Source organism: Gossypium hirsutum, chromosome A13, assembly GCF_007990345.1.
Source record: "Gossypium hirsutum isolate 1008001.06 chromosome A13, Gossypium_hirsutum_v2.1, whole genome shotgun sequence".
Classification (NCBI taxonomy): domain Eukaryota; kingdom Viridiplantae; phylum Streptophyta; class Magnoliopsida; order Malvales; family Malvaceae; genus Gossypium; species Gossypium hirsutum.
The window spans coordinates 103,421,118-103,438,117 of record NC_053436.1 but is presented as its reverse complement, the minus strand read 5'-3'; the positions used below and the strand labels follow the sequence as shown (position 1 = coordinate 103,438,117).

The 17,000-nt window shown below is 34.1% G+C and overlaps 1 pseudogene; it reads right to left on the bottom strand.

Moving 5' to 3' along the window:
• Positions 1 to 5,174: 5,174 nt before the first annotated feature.
• On the bottom strand, positions 5,175 to 16,006 carry LOC107894433 (putative lysine-specific demethylase JMJ16; annotated as a pseudogene).
• Positions 16,007 to 17,000: the final 994 nt, after the last annotated feature.

The window sequence follows — 17,000 nt, the reverse complement described above, 5'->3', positions numbered from 1 at the left end:
CTTATTAATTATAATGATTTATTAGTTAAGAAAAATTTACATTTTATATATTATTATCTTAGTTTTTTTCTATATTTTTCATAGTTACCTTTCCTTCTCAATATAGTTTAATAACATTATTTATCCTTACTTGTAATTAAGGATAATTTAGTAAAATTATGTTTTAAAATAATCTTATATTCCGTCAACCAAATATCAAAACTTACATTTTAGTCAAATTAACCAAATAAAATAATCTAGCATACTCGATAATGCGCTAAATACTCTTATATTCTGATAATCCTATAACTAAGGATAATCTTACATTCAATTAATCAAACACCTTAGTAATCTCAATTCTACCTATTCTTTAGGTAATTTTACATTCCCTTGGTAGTGTGATGTTTTTGTCAAACTTACTCTAATTTTCCATGTCTTTAATTTATTTTACTTAAATCAAAACTAAATAATAATAATAGTAACTGACAAGTCAAATTCTCCAATTATTTGATATATTCTTCAAGGAACATTTCAACTATATTTAAAATTAATATTTAATCTGTTTTGTTACATTTTATCTATTATATTTTTCCCGATAATATTATTATTTATAACAATTTACCATTCTTTTTTATTATTTTGGTCAAATTAACCCTTAAACAGTAACAAATAACATTTTTAATAATTAAAAATGTATTTTTCTTCATTTTTTTTCTTTTTTTTTTACTTTGATTAAAAGAGAAGCCCTATTTCTCCTCCTCAAATCCGATTTATTTATTTGATTAAAATAAATATTAATTTAATTTTCTTGTTAAAAGTTTTTTTATTAATTAAAAAATTAATATCACTATTTAACAATTTATTAATTATCGCTTTTTTAAAACAATAATGATAAAAGAAATTGATTAAAAAATAGAAGCTATTTTTGGACAAAGTAAATGTCATACATGGAATAAAAGTTATCTAGACAAAATAATAGGTACACAATTATAAGTAATATGTATAACTATCATTAGGCTTAATTAATTTAATGTACAAATATAATTATAATTATAATTAATATATTTGTATAATTATGACTAAAATTAAATTATTTTTATTCTAAAAGTAAGAATAAACTATTAAATACACAAACAAATGGAATAAATGTGCATGATAAAACTTAAACTTGAAACACCCTTTGTTAAAATTAAATATTTTTTTATATTATTATTTTAGATTTAAAATTGTTATAGTAACATTTTCATTGAATAAAATAATTTATAATTAATATGTTAATTATATAGTTTTTTTTTAAAATTAAATACTCTTATTGTGATTAGAACCTATTATTTTTAATGGTTACTGTTGATAGTTGAAAGTTGATACATTTAATTGTTGAAATTATTATGGATAAATTAAACAACGGAGGTGCATTATTGATGTTGATTGAAATATGTGCATAACCCATACCAACTTTGACAAAACGAGATTCTATAGAATATAGAGATTTTCACTTTTTTTTAAAAAAAATATATTTTTGATAAATTATACCAATGATTGCTGTATTAAGTCATACATTATTTTACTCAAAGTAAAATTGTATACAAATTTAAAATATTTCCTGTTGATGCTGAATTAATTGATTATTGAGACTAGTGGTTTTTGTAAAATATTTGCATTATCTATAATAAGAAGTTTAATTTAGGTAAAATTACAATGGTTAATTCTAATCATACTTATTTTATTTACAAAATCTACAAATGTTAGAGAATTGTTTTTATGTTTTCATTAGCAATTTGGTAATAATGTATTAGTAGTTTAGATTAGGCTTTTATTGGGGAAGGTTTTAGTGAAAGAGTTCTTTTATTATAGTTGTATGAGAGTGAGTTTACAATGAGCGTGAATGAGATTGAAGTTAGATTTGGTCTTAAATTACCTCCCGTGTTATTGAAATTATAATAGTATGCAGATTTAGGATTGGATCTTAACTCCATTTGTGTACTTTAGTTACAATTGACTTTATAACTCGACCGACAATTCAACATTTTCCCAGACTTTAAGGATGAAGCCAAGAATTTTGTGTAAGGGGAGTCTAGATAAAAATTAAAATTTTGTGAGAATAATTCAATTTACCTTTGTTACAATATTGATATTGTGTTTGTTGTTATAACAAGGAGTAAAACAATACAATAATACTAGACAAGCAAGGAGAGAAAGAAGATCAAGACACCAGCAATTTGAGTCTAACAATCCCATCTTTATGGAATTTAGTTTAATGAATAAATTCATTCAATAATTTAATTAATTCGGTACAACTAATCATTTAAGTTCGATGAATAACACTCCGCTATACGGTCAAAGTTTAACTCTACAAGAAACAACTAAAAGTACCAAAATCCAAAATATCAAAATAAAACACTCTTCAAAAGCAAAAAAAGGAAATTATTAAAAAACATATTTTTTATTTAAATTTAATTATAAAGTATATGAATATTATTTTTAAATAATAAACTAAGCTTTCAGATTGATTCGATATAGATTTAGAAAAAAAAATTTATTCAAGGATACCCTAATCACAATTATTCAACTTAGATTTTTAAGTAGAAAATAATGACACTATTCATCGAAAATCCAAAATTGAAGCATCTTGTAGCATTTAAATTAGCATTGCAGGTCTGTCAATGGTGTGAAGTGACGTCAAATTTTAAACATGGTGGGGTTCGTCTTAATTTTGCTTGTTTTCATACGGAAGGCCAAAACCTTTGAGAACATTATAGAATATTTCAAGTTTTATTACAGTATCCATTTATTTTTTTTCATTCGAAACTGTTCTTTTCTGTTGTAAAATTCCTGCAGTTTCTGTCAATGCTGTCTGTCTTTGCCTTCCGACCATGTTTTTGAGCTAGTGATGTGAGTTATTTCCAAAACTCTAAAACTTTCTATAAGTATGCTTACACGTAATTGAAAGAAAATGTAATTATTAAAATAATAATTATATTTTTTAAAAATATAAAAAAATTATAATTTTCTAGATGTATGTAACTGATAGAGTATAATTCCACTATAAGTCTTTACGTTATGTTTGATATATTACACATTGTAATTACATAATTGATAATATAAAGAAATATTAATTACTATAAAAAATTATTAGTATGATAAAAACAATTCTAAACAAGTAACAAAAATTAAAATTAAATTATCATATACATTATGTTAGTCTAAAAAGGTAGTTAATAATACGATTACAGATAAAAAATAGTAAGAAAACAAAACCTCATATGCAATTTTTTTAAATTGTTCTAGTTTATATTTGTTGGGTTTTTCTCTTTTTAATGTTTAGTATATGCTCATTATCATTATCTATCGGTCTTTGGTCAAGTTTATCATCATCTAAATTTGAATTTGTATAATTAAATTGAAGTTTAGTATATATCATTTTAATTCCATCTATAATTGGAATTATGAAATATGCAACATGCTAATACGATCCAACTTTATTTTTTTATGTTATACTAAAGTGATGTTGTTAATATGAAAAATATATATTTTTAGAATAACAACATCATTCTCTCAAATGATATCATACCCTATAATATGGTGCAAGAAAACATTTTCTATTTATATAATTAATATTGATATTATAATATTTTAGTTCACAGTCCAACTAATCTTTCGTTTAATCATAAAAACTTAGTTTAGAGAATATTTAACGACTTAAGAATAACAACTCAAATAGGGGTCCAACCACCATCATCATTTTCTTCAACCTCCTATCACCGGGTTAGAGTGGTTTGGATCCCCTTTCTACATAAGGGGGGCCTTCCCACGCTTTTGATGGAATTATTTCTCCTTTTCCCTCTTTAGGTTCTTTGCGGAACTGTTTTTTTTTACCAAGCTTCTAGTTTTATGTGTTTGTCAGGTGACGTCTGCCACCACGATGGAATTTTGGGGTCAAATCTGAGTTGTAGTGGTTGAGGCCTTGCTTTGAAGGTTTGTCTATATTTCTTCCATCTTCCTTTCGATATGTCTATAGTAGTTGTTGGTGCTTGCTTTTGGGACTTTGTTGTAGTGTGCCTAATTACTTTTTCTAGCTGGGGGCATATGTCACAGCCGTGGACTTTAACCCAACAAATTGTGCTATTTGAGGCAGTGAAAATATGCACACTAGTATTAAACCAATAATAATTCACCTAAGTTTAATATTTTAACCCATAATTTGGGCATCAATTAGGTTTTTCACTGTCAAGATTTTGGTTTTAGTCAATTTTAACTACAAATTTTATATTAATTTAAAATTTTGATATTTATTCATACCATTTTTATCATTTGAAAAAAATTCAAAATTTGCTATGGATGTTTAAGGGATAAAAATAGAATTTCTTTACAAAAATAAAAATCACGATGTCTTGAGAATGTAATAGATCAAACACAAAATGAACACAAGTACAAGATTCACAATAATCAAACTAACATTATTTCTAATCAACATTTAAGAAACTCGAGATTATAAAGACAATCAGTCCTAATTTATCAATGATTTGTATTAATTAATTGCTAAATTTAATGATCTAATCAAGATATTAATGATTTTATACAAAATCAGTATCTAAAATTAATTAATTAATCTGGCATAAAATTAAATTATCACCAGAAAAGGTGCAATCTATTTTTTTTAAAAAGATTAATCAAGAAATATTGAAAATAAAAAGAATAATTGCTACCAAAGGGAATGCAATTGAAAATACTGAAGGTTTAGTGTCAATATTGTAGAAATTTTTTAGTCTCTTTATAAAAAATATTATGGATTCAATTTACCTCACAGTCTCAAACAATGTGGGCAACGAAAATGAGTGAGGCAAGATGGCAGAAAAGACAGCTTTTATCACCCACCATGGCCCATCCACGAGTCTATCACGATCGACAAAACTGGTTGGTTGCAGTCTGGGCTCTAAAACAACATAGCTACTTAGTTGTCAGATTACATATCTTTGACCCCATCTTTTCCAGTCTTCGCAATTTTCTTTTCTTTTCCTGGAATGTTTACAGGAATCCCCCCTCACCATTTAATTTCTCCTATAATCTTCCCACTAACGTTTGTGATAGTTTTATTGTAACGTAATATCCTTTTATTGGGTCCGGAGAGATTATGCTTAGTTCAAGCCATTATGTAAAAAAAAAATTAAGATATTATTAGAATTAATAATGAGATTGTTTAAAGAAAATAGATAAAATTTAATTATAATAAATAATAAGCTCTGTTTTTTTAATGAGAATGGTATGAAACTAAACTACCAACTCAGGGCCGGAAGCCAATCGGAGTAGCGATCCGCATTCAAAAAATCCGACAGTAAAATAACTAACCTACTGTCTTCAATCTTCTCCAATTAAAAAAAAAAAAACAAAATGACGGATTGAATCAAAAGGTGTAATTGCAGGCAAGTTGCATGAAAACTGGATGTTGGTATGTAAGAATCTGCATGACCAAAGAATTTCAATCATCAACGACTGTGAATCTCTTCGTTAAGGAGTCGAGCTACGAGGTCTATACCCATGGGTGGTCTTTTATCACTTAAAATACTATAAAGTAAATGTAATTCTGCAGAGTTGGCTTTCTTGAATAGTCTTCCGAGTAGTGCGTCAACTCCATCAGGCAAGCAGTTATTCTTATAAGCCCCTGCATTTTGTTCCCCAGATGTTGTTTCTAAGTTCCCACCATTACCAGGAGGCTGAAAATGTTGTGGAATCTGCACTTGAGGCCGTGAGTAAGGCCGACAGTCCCAATACTCCATACAAACTCGATTTAGATCCATTGCCTCAATAGCCTAGATTAAACCATTTGAAATATGAGTTTACTTCATCAGAAAGAATCACTTTGAACATATTATACTAACTGATTTACCTGCACAATTTCTGGTGATGAGAAACCAAACATTTCAGAGCCATCAAGGCTTCCGGGAGGCTGCAATGGTGGGAGGTTGGTTCTTCCTGGTCTGTGCTGCTTTGTGATCTCTTGATTCACTTGCTCCCTCACCATCTCCCAGCATCTGGTAGCTGAAACATGAATGAATACTTCATTGGGACAATGCTCCACAGACACCTGAAATTCAATTAAAAAAATAGTTGATATACAAGCATAAACATGATGAACATCAAAGACAAATAATTTAAATTACCATGAACAAAGGTCCATCCCTCCCAGCATCCAGAATTTCTGAGACATAGTATGCCATATTTGTTGGATCTAAAACACTTATATACCTAACGCGGCTCTTAAATCCTGCATTAATTAGAATAAAGGAGTTAATATATACTGATATGCATCAGCCTTAAAAGACTCAGAATACAACTTACCTTTAGGGAAAATGGCCTGGCTGTTACACCATAACTTCCGAGGGAGCACAACTCCGAACTTCAGAGGCTCAACATTACAGTTGATTCTACGCACTACCTTGGCAATTCGAGGACCTTTCTGCCGGAAATTTCTGTCTAGATTATTTTCTGAGCAAGTTGGACCTCCTACATTACTTCTTGCATTATCAACTGAACTTAAAGAGGCAATAGCTCCTGCATTCTCATGTTTCTCCTTGTTGGCTTTTTCACTGCCCAACAGTAGCAGTTCCTGATGGTTGCTTTCCGGGTCATTAGATCCTAGCAATGTGATGCTATTTCCAGTATGCTCCACTTTCTCTTGTAAATAGTGAAATGAACAACCATTCCTTTGTAAATCAGGGGAACTGGCATCAGTTATAGGCTCATTCTTGCAAGTATATGGACTCAAGTTTTCAGTACATCTTGTTGAGGCTTCTGACTGCTTAGCAACAAAATGTTCTTTTGGTCTTTCTAAAACTGGTTTCTTTGGTTCATCATAGCTAAGAAGATTAATATTATCATCCACTGGAGCTACAGGCTTTTTCACTTCACTTTCCATGGTAGTTTGGCCTCCATGCATGCTTAAGTCTGAACCAAAAAGAATTAAATCCTCTTTCTTCAACTTAGAGTTCGGATCATTTGATGGTAACGAAGCCACTGATACTTCATTTCTTTGGTGTGATAACATCGGATTAGATATCAGAGTTAAAATCAAAGGCTTCTCTTTCAACATTTCTTCTCCTGGCATATCTTTGAAGGAATCGACTGATGGTTTTGACTGCACCTCTTTAGGTTTTCCTTCCATTATATTGTCTTTGGAGGCGTATGAACTCAGAGCCATTCCAAGGTCTAGTCTTGCCCACCTATAGATTGCACTTAGTTTTCCTTCCAATGCCTCAACAAGGATATTTAATTCATTTATTTCGTAACGTAAGAGGAAAAATTTGGCATCCCTAGCACATGAGCAGAGGTGCTTTGCATGATTGAGGCATGCATATCTAACAGGGGAACAGCGACAACCCGCTGCAGAGAGGTGCAAATCAAAAAAACATATACAACATTCTCTTTCGCTAGTAGCATCGAAGTTTCTGTCCATTTTCACAGGCTGAGAGGAACTGCAAAGAAATTCCCTTGCTAAACGCTCCATCTCAACTCGTGCCTGTGAACAGGACAAGTTAAATATTATCATAAAGATTTTGAGCCAAGTATGCGTATACTTTTAGATAAATCACGGGCATGATAATTACCTTGAGAGTTTTAGATAAGACTCCATTCTTTCCACACACATCTCTCCATCTCATGTTATCAGAAGTATAGTTTTTCACGAAATTGAGCTCCCAGTGAGCTTTGACTGCTTCCCTTGCTGCTCCAAGCAATAGTTTGTCATGCGAGATGGAAGTTTTTCTTCCTTGTTCACGGTATAGCAATCTGTCCATGGGGCAACCAATCAACAGGACCTACATTTACTGCCTCCGCACAATTGAAACCTGAGTTGAACCCTGCATGAAATGCTCTAGGGAAAGTCAGAACAAACTCTCCCGCATTCTGAACACATCGATGGACAGGTACCCCTTCAGATTTTAGTATGGAAGGGGACAACTGAGTGACCTGTCTGAAAGAATGATATTCAGAGCATAATTAGTATCATGCGGTAATATTACAGTAATTTAACAGACCTGGGACAAAGATTTTCTGAACCATGTTATAGAACTTTTAGTTCACCAGTTTGTGAAGCAGGTCAGGTTGTTCATCGAAAAGGTCAGGCAAATGCTTTCTCATAGCCTTCTCCAATTTAGAAGCATCCTTTCCTGGGACACCATACCAAAATTTTGGAGCACCAAAATGCATGTAATTCAACGAGTATAGGTGGTGATCTTCAACATGCTGGTCGCATCCATATAAAACAAATGAAAGCAAAATGAATTAGTAATTCTTAGCCTCCTCAAGTCATCCTTTGATTGTAAACAACTGCCTAAAATAGAAGTGTTGCATGTATAAGTAATGGCCTTAAATGAAACATCAAACATGCAAGTTCAAAAGAACCATTGATAGGCCAACAAATGCATTATTGAAGCAATGGTTAGCATGTAGCAATCACATGTTTTATTATTATTATTATTATTATTATTATTATTTGGATGTAATGATGTAACTTAGTTGTATTCCAACTAAGTTTGTTAGTGGTAGTAGGTGGTGATTTATTTTAAGTGGATGTAATGATGAAACTTAGTTGTATTCCAACTAAGTTTGTTAGTGGTAGTAGGTGGTGATTTATTTTAAATGGATGTAATGATGAAACTTAGTTGTATTCCAACTAAGTTGTCAAGTTGTAAGCTTGTATAAATAGGCTTTATGCCATTTTAAAAAAAATGAATGAATTCAATCAAGATTTCATCCATATACTCTCTATTTTAGCTTTGCTTAAAATTTATTTCATTTTTCTTCTTTGTTTCTGCCGCAAGTCTCGATTCTTGCTCGGCAAGCTTTTTGTTGAACCTTGCTATTTGTTGCACTTAGCTCCAACAATTGGTATCAAGAGCCTATTTCTTAAGGGATCTGTTATACAAATTCATGGCTTCATCAAGCTTTTCACCAGCTGCACCTCAAGTCTTCAATGGAGAAGGCTACCACATATGGGTGGTTAAAATGAAGACCTACCTATAAGCTTTCGATCTGTGGGAGGTAGTCAACTCAGATGTTGAACCAGAGCCACTTAGAGGCAATCCAACAGTGGTTCAAATCAGGCAGCATGCTGATGAGAGGACCAAGAGGCACAAAGCCATGTCTTGCATCCAGAACTCAGTGTCAGATGTGATTTTCACAAGGATTATGGCCTGTGAATCACCAAAACAAGCCTGGGACAAGTTGCAAGAGGAGTTTCAAGGGACAGAGAGGACAAGGCAGCAACAGTTGCTGAACTTAAGGAGAGATTTCGAGAATTTGAAGATGAAGGAAGAAGAAACTATCAAGCAGTACTCTGACAGGATTATGGCTGTGGTTAACAGCATAAGGCTCCTTGGAGAGCAGCTCAAGGAAGCTAGGATAGTGGAGAAGGTTATTGCAACTCTGCCCGAGAGGTATGAGGCAAAAATTTCATCTCTCGAGGACTCAAGGGACCTGTACACCATCTCCCTGACAGAGTTGATCAATGCTTTATATGCTCAAGAGCAAAGAAGAGCAAGCAGACTGGAGGAGCATCAAGAAGGTGCCTTTCAGGCAAGAACAAACACTGCCTACAAAGGCAAGAAGGCCTGGAGAGACAAGCCAAGGACTGATGTTGCAAGAAAAGAGGGTCAGACTTGCAAGCACTGCAGAAGGGCTGGTCATCCAAAAGAAAAATGCTGGTTCAATCCAGATGCTGTATGTCAGCATTGTAAAAAGAAGGGTCATGTTGAGAGAGTCTGCAAGAGCAAGGCCAAATCAAGGCAGAGTCAGTTTCAACAGAAGAAAGCTGAGGCTCGAGTAGCTAAGGAGGACAGTGACCAAGAGGAGCAAGTCTTTGCTGTGTTATGCTCAGCTGCTCAAGAAAGGTTCTCATCTGGTTGGCTTCTAGACAGTGGATGCACCAACCACATGACACCTGATGCTGCAATCTTTAAGTCTTTAGACAGAAGCTGCAGAACTAAAGTCAAGATAGGAAATGGACATTTTATTCAAGCTGAAGGCAAGGGTGATGTGCTGATATGCACCCCCACAGGTGCCAAAGTGATTTCAAATGTGCTTTTGGTGCCTGAAATTGACAAAAACCTGCTCAGCATAGCTCAGTTGCTGGAGAAAGGTTATTCTGTTGTGTTCAAAGACAACCAATGCCAAATCAATGATCCAAGTGGATCCAAGCTGATGGCAGTTCCTATGGCTAATAAGAGCTTTGTAGTTGACTGGACCAGGGAGTCAGACATTGCCTACACAGTCACATCAGATGAATCCAAGCTTTGGCATCAAAGACTGGAACATGCCAACTTCAGATCGATGGCTCGAATGGTCAGAGAGGACTTGGCTGAAAACTTCATCAACTCAGTGGATCATGATGATGTGTGTGAAGTGTGTCAGCTAGGAAAGCAGGCCAGACTCCCATTTCCCTCGAATCAAGCCTAGAGAGCCTCTGAAAAACTCCAACTGGTGCACACTGATGTGTGTGGCCCTATGAGGACTGAGTCATTAAGTGGAAACAGGTACTTCATACTGTTCATTGATGATTTTTCAAGATATTGCTGGCTTTACTTCCTAAAACAGAAATCAGAGGCGGCCTCAGTGTTTTGGAAGTTCAAGACTGCTGCTGAGACTGAAACAGGTTGCAAGCTGAAGTCCATAAGGTCTGATAATGGGACTGAGTACACCTCAGCTCAGTTCCAAGCCTTCTGTGATAAGGCAGGCATCAAACATCAACTTACCAACACATATACACCTCAGCAAAATGGTGTAAGTGAAAGGAAGAATAGGAGTTTGATGGATATGGCCAGGTGCTTGATGATTCAGAAGAATCTGCCTAAAGCACTATGGGCAGAGGCAGTTAACACTGCAAACTACATTCAAAATAGGCTTCCAACCAAGGCCTTGGATCAGAAGACTCCATTCGAAGCCTGTTTTGGATTCAAGCCATCACTGGCTCATCTGAAGGTCTTTGGATGCATCTGTTATGCTCATGTACCTGCTGTCAAAAGGGACAAATTGTCTGAAAGGGCTCGACCTGGTATTTTGGTGGGCTACAGCACTGTTAAGAAGGGCTATAGGATCTTGGATCCTTCAACAAAGAAAGTGTCAGTCAGTAGGGATGTGGTATTTGATGAAAAGTCATGTTGGAACTGGGAAAAACATGAACCTGAGGAAGTTTCAGAAGGACTTGCAGCAGATCAAGCTGAGCCAGATCAAAATGTTCCTGAAATGGACATTGATGATGAACCAGTTAGAGGAACAAGACCATTGACTGAGATTTATGAAAGAGCTCATGTAGCCATAGCTGAACCAAGCAATTTTGAAGAGGCTGAAGCTCAGCAAGAGTGGAAGCAGGCAATGGCTGAGGAGATTAGCATGATTGAGAAGAACCAGACCTGGGAATTAGTTGAAAGGCCAGTCAAAAGGAAGATAATTGGGGTGAAATGGGTGTACAAAGCCAAGCAAAATGCTGATGGTACCTTGAACAAACTGAAAGCAAGGCTAGTTGTCAAGGGGTTCAGTCAGAGGTATGGCCTGGACTACCTAGAGACCTTTGCACCAGTGGCCAGGCTAGACACCATCAGATTACTGATTGCCTTAGCAGCACAGCTCGAGTGGAAGATCCATCAACTCGATGTGAAATCAGCCTTTCTGAATGGTTTCTTAGATGAAGAGATCTATGTTGAACAACCACAAGGGTTTGAGATAGCTGGCAGAGAGCATATGGTCTACAAACTGAAAAAGGCCCTATATGGCTTAAAACAGGCTCCAAGGGTCTGGTACAGCAGAATCGATGGCTACTTGACTAATTTGGGATTCGATCGAAGCAAGAGTGAGCCAACACTGTATGTCAAGAAGCAAGGGACACAAACACAGCTCATTGTATCCCTATATGTTGATGACCTGCTGGTGACAGGAGGAGATCGAGCAGTGCTGGTCGATTTCAAGACCAAGATGCAAGAAGTATTTGAAATGTCTGATCTAGGGGAAATGTCTTATTTCCTTGGAATGGAGGTGACTCAAGCACAAAATGGGATATTTCTAAGTCAGAGAAACTTTGCCATAAAGATTCTGACCAAGTTCTCCATGCAAAACAGTAAAGCAACTAAAACACCTGTTGCTGTTGGAGAAAAACTATCGAGCCAAGGTGATTTTGAGAAGGTTTGTGAAACAACCTACAGAAGTCTAGTTGGTTGTCTGTTATATTTAACTGCCACTAGACCAGACATAATGTATGCTGTAGGATTGCTCTCAAGGTTCTTGCATTGTTGCAATAAAAAGCATTTACAAGCTGCTAAGAGAGTGCTTAGATATGTCAAAGGCACTTTGAGCTATGGTTTAAGGTACAGCAAGGAAGGAAATCTGAAGCTGGTTGGCTACACTGATAGTGACTGGGCTGGCTCGATAGATGACATGAAAAGCACCTCAGGGTATGCTTTCAACCTTGGTTCAGCCATGTTTTGCTGGAGCTCGAAGAAGCAAAGTCTCGTGGCTCAATCTACTGCTGAAGCAGAATATGTGGCAGCTGCAAGTGCTGTCAACCAAGCCATTTGGCTAAGGAAAATCTTAGCTGATTTGAAAGTGCATCAAAAGGAAGCTACTGAGATCTTCTGTGACAACCAATCTTCAGTTGCAATTGCTAAAAATCCAGTGTTCCATGGAAGAACAAAGCATTTCAGCATCAAGTTGCATGTTGTTCGAGAAATGGAGCAAGCTCAGGAAGTGAAGCTGATCCATTGTAATTCTGAGGATCAACTTGCAGACATTTTGACTAAAGCCCTTAATGTCACAAGGTTCGAATGTCTAAGAAGGAAGCTAGGTGTTTGCTCCATGCAAATCAAGGAGGAGTATTGAAGCAATGGTTAGCATGTAGCAATCACATGTTTTATTATTATTATTATTATTATTATTATTATTATTATTTGGATGTAATGATGTAACTTAGTTGTATTCCAACTAAGTTTGTTAGTGGTAGTAGGTGGTGATTTATTTTAAGTGGATGTAATGATGAAACTTAGTTGGAATTAGTGGTAGTAGGTGGTGATTTATTTTAAGTGGATGTAATGATGAAACTTAGTTGTATTCCAACTAAGTTTGTTAGTGGTAGTAGGTGGTGATTTATTTTAAGTGGATGTAATGATGAAACTTAGTTGTATTCCAACTAAGTTGTCAAGTTGTAAGCTTGTATAAATAGGCTTTATGCCATTTTAAAAAAAATGAATGAATTCAATCAAGATTTCATCCATATACTCCCTATTTTAGCTTTGCTTAAAATTTATTTCATTTTTCTTCTTTGTTTCTGCCGCAAGTCTCGATTCTTGCTCGGCAAGCTTTTTGTTGAACCTTGCTATTTGTTGCACTTAGCTCCAACATGCATGCACATTTTCACATCAGCACTATATTTCAACCTGGATCTGATCACTTTAAGACATACCAACTTCTTAAATGTTCTTATGATGCGATATTACATGCACATGATATATATATTCAAAGCATATTGGGAGGTTTATAGACCTAGAAGTCTTACCCAACAAAAGGAAGAAAAGCACATTCCTACATACAACCAAGGAACCAGAACCCCAGAAATATCACTGCTTTCATACGAGAGGACAGATCCAGAAAGCCTGGGAAAATTGTTTAAGTTCCAGCCTGATTTTATGTATTTTTCATCAGAAGCAAGTCCAGCTTGATTTAGCTTCTTAGGGAATCCACTACCAAAAACTCCAGTTTCCAGATCAGCCCCATATAAGACCTTAAAAAGAAATAGAGCATAAGAATTAGGTACACATATTTGCAACTGTGAACTTTTAAAATGGAAAGAAACAATAGGGCAGATGAAAAACGCAGCTCCCACAGCTATGTTAACCATGCAGAAGTAAATCAATCAAAGAGAGTAGTCAATTTATTTTTCCTAAACTTGCAAGTTGTACCTCTATTTCCTCAGTCGCTTTCTCCACTATCCTCCAGTATTCACCCTCAATATTCTGAATTGAAGGCTCATGCTGATCTTGAAGAATGGCCATTTTACCTTCCATATTTACATCATTTTCCTTCAACCTAAAGTATTGGGTCTTGAAATTATCTGCATATGTCTGAAATTTATCCAGAGTAAACTCAAGGCCAACTTCAAAACCAAACCCCTCCAGTTCACAAAGTCCAGCATCAGACCCTGAGATGCTTCCACTATCAGACCCACAGTCTATAGCCATTCTCATGCATCTTCTCCTTTTCCTTCTGATATTGTTATTGGCTTCTGACATTTTTCTCATCGGATCACGATTCTGAAGCTTATCAACCCTCTGCACACGAGTAGCAAATCTAGAATTTTCCCACATATTCTTTTCTTTAAGAGGACAAGGAGGCTTCCAAGAAGATGGAGGAACAATGCGACAGATTCCATATTGTTCTGCTCTTGGTCGTATGCTGGCTATATACTTCAAAGTATCTTCAAACTCCTGGAGAAACAAAATGAAACCAGTTCAATTCTAAGTAGAACTCTAGATTTTACAAGCAAAAGTAAAAAGCATGGCACGACAAATTAAGAAAATTAAACAACTCAAAATATAGTAAGCAACATTAAGTACCTCGTCTGTTGGGTAGAACACAGGTACATCCTCAATATCTGGCCTACATGCCTCTTCTGGACGCCATCTTGCAGTTACCTGTTTCAACACTTGTTCCACTTCATTATCGGAAACTTTGCTTGCTTATCCTATTCTCTTGTTCCGCTTCATGTAAATTTTTCAGATGTAATATTTGAAGACAATGGTTAATAAAGTAAAACATCATATCAATTATGCATTCTAGAATGCATAGTCCATCTGCTTTGTAGTCATTGAATTACGTAACTCTACAATACAAAATAAATCCTAGCAAAAAAAACTTAACTATAAGGGACTTCTAAGTCATTTCATGCATATAAGATGTTGCAGCTATAGAATAATAAACAAACAACTTAACAAGGAAAGAAGAAACTAACTTGATTGAGCTTTCCATGATCGGGTTCATCCTCTGAACTGCTATCATATTGACCATAGTTTATCCAAGGTCGACGCCTCATAGACATTGACCTTGTAATCTTTGAACTTTCATCATTGGCCAACCCAGTTTCCTTTTCAACTAGAATTGCACTAGCAGAGGCTGAACAACAGATCAAATTATCACGCTCATGTCTTTTAGTATCCTGTGCCTCACTCTTTAAGGTAAACGATGCACGAGGCTCGAAACCTGGTGGAACTGATGAAATATCATCATTCTCTTCTTTAAGACAAACTCTCACAAGTTCCATCCCTATCCGTATTACTACACAAGACAATGGATGACAATTCAAAAAACTACATTTTGTACAAGGAATAGATAACAAATTAATACAAAAGAGACCCACCTTAAAAGCTAAACAACCTAATGTAAGGTACCTATTTGTCTGAAGTATTGTAAAAATAATATTTTATCTACACAGAAATAGGAAAGCAATTAAAAAATAAATAAATAACTTCATTTCCATTCAAAATAAAGCATTAAATCCTTATAAGATTAGCATAAATGTCGAAATTGTAATAATGTTACAGATTCATGCTTTTAGCATTGAGGAGGATCAATTCTAAAGCATTTTGGAGATCCTAAAACTTCCAACCATTTCTAATCATTAGTACATGTGAACAATACATTATATCGGGAAAGGAGAAAAAAGTCTATAAACACAGAGTCGAATCCTGGGTCTTATGCCAATCAACTTGAACCCCACACAAATTTACCATTCAGCCAAAAATGTGATTTGCCATGTAATTTAATAGAACTCTTTCCCAAATTACTCATATAGCCTAATTAGTTGAATTAACAAAACTAATGTTCTCACATTTCCGATTAAGTTAATTCAAAACCTTTAATTTATCGGTCGAGTCTCAATTAGATTAATATCGATATATATTGTCGGTGCAAGAAGAAGTGAGTTCAAAATATAATGTTCTCACATTCTCGATTGAGTTAATTCAAAACCTAAACTTACCAGTTGAGTCTCCATTTGATTGGTATCGATATTATTGTCAGTACAGGAAGAGGTGAGTTCGAACACGCTCAAGCACGTTTATCCTCCTAATTAAAAATTGGGATAAAATTATAGATAATTTTATACATCGAAAAGAAAACGCTAAAGTTATGATAGTGTTTTTCTTTTATTGGATGAATAATCCAGATAATTTCATAACCTTAAAAATCATGATCCCTTATATTAATAATCCAGCTCTATCATTTCTAGGATCAGATATATTCATCCACAAGAACAATTGATTTTAACTTTTACAAAGCTAAATGCAACATTGGACATCAAATTCATCGACACATTTTTTTTTAGATCTTTTGTTAATTTATACCTAAATAAAAATTCATGTATTATTTTCACCATAAATAAGTTAGATTAAATAAACCTATACCCTAAAAAATCACTGTAAAAAAATTTGATCAAGAAAATTTTCAGAACAAAATCAATCATCAGGAAAGAAAAAAAACACATAAATTAAAAGGGAGAAAAAAAATTGAGTTTACTTGTTCATCAAAAGTATTTCTGTAATTTGACTTCACCTAAAGCTGCTCTGAAAATTCCTTCTGACTACACCAGATTTATAAGCTGAATTTAATAAATAAATAAATATCTTTCCATCTTCAAAAATAAATATATTTCCAAGTTTGAAACCGCTAAAAATTAAAATAACAATTCTAAAGTGGAAAAAAATTAAATGTTGAATCTGATTTCAAGCATATCTTAACCTAACCGTAACCCTAAAACCCCAAATTGCACAACAAGGAAAAGAAAGAAACTTCAAATTCAACATGAAAAATTATTACTATTTTTATTATTATAAAAATAACAAAATTTTTCTAAATTTTGGTATTCTTCAAGCTTACCCTGAAAATCCAATTAATACATTTGAAAAAAGAAAAATCATTAAAAGTGAAAAAGTGAAAAAAAATATATTTTAATTGATGAAAAATAAGCATTTCATTCCACTCGATTTCGA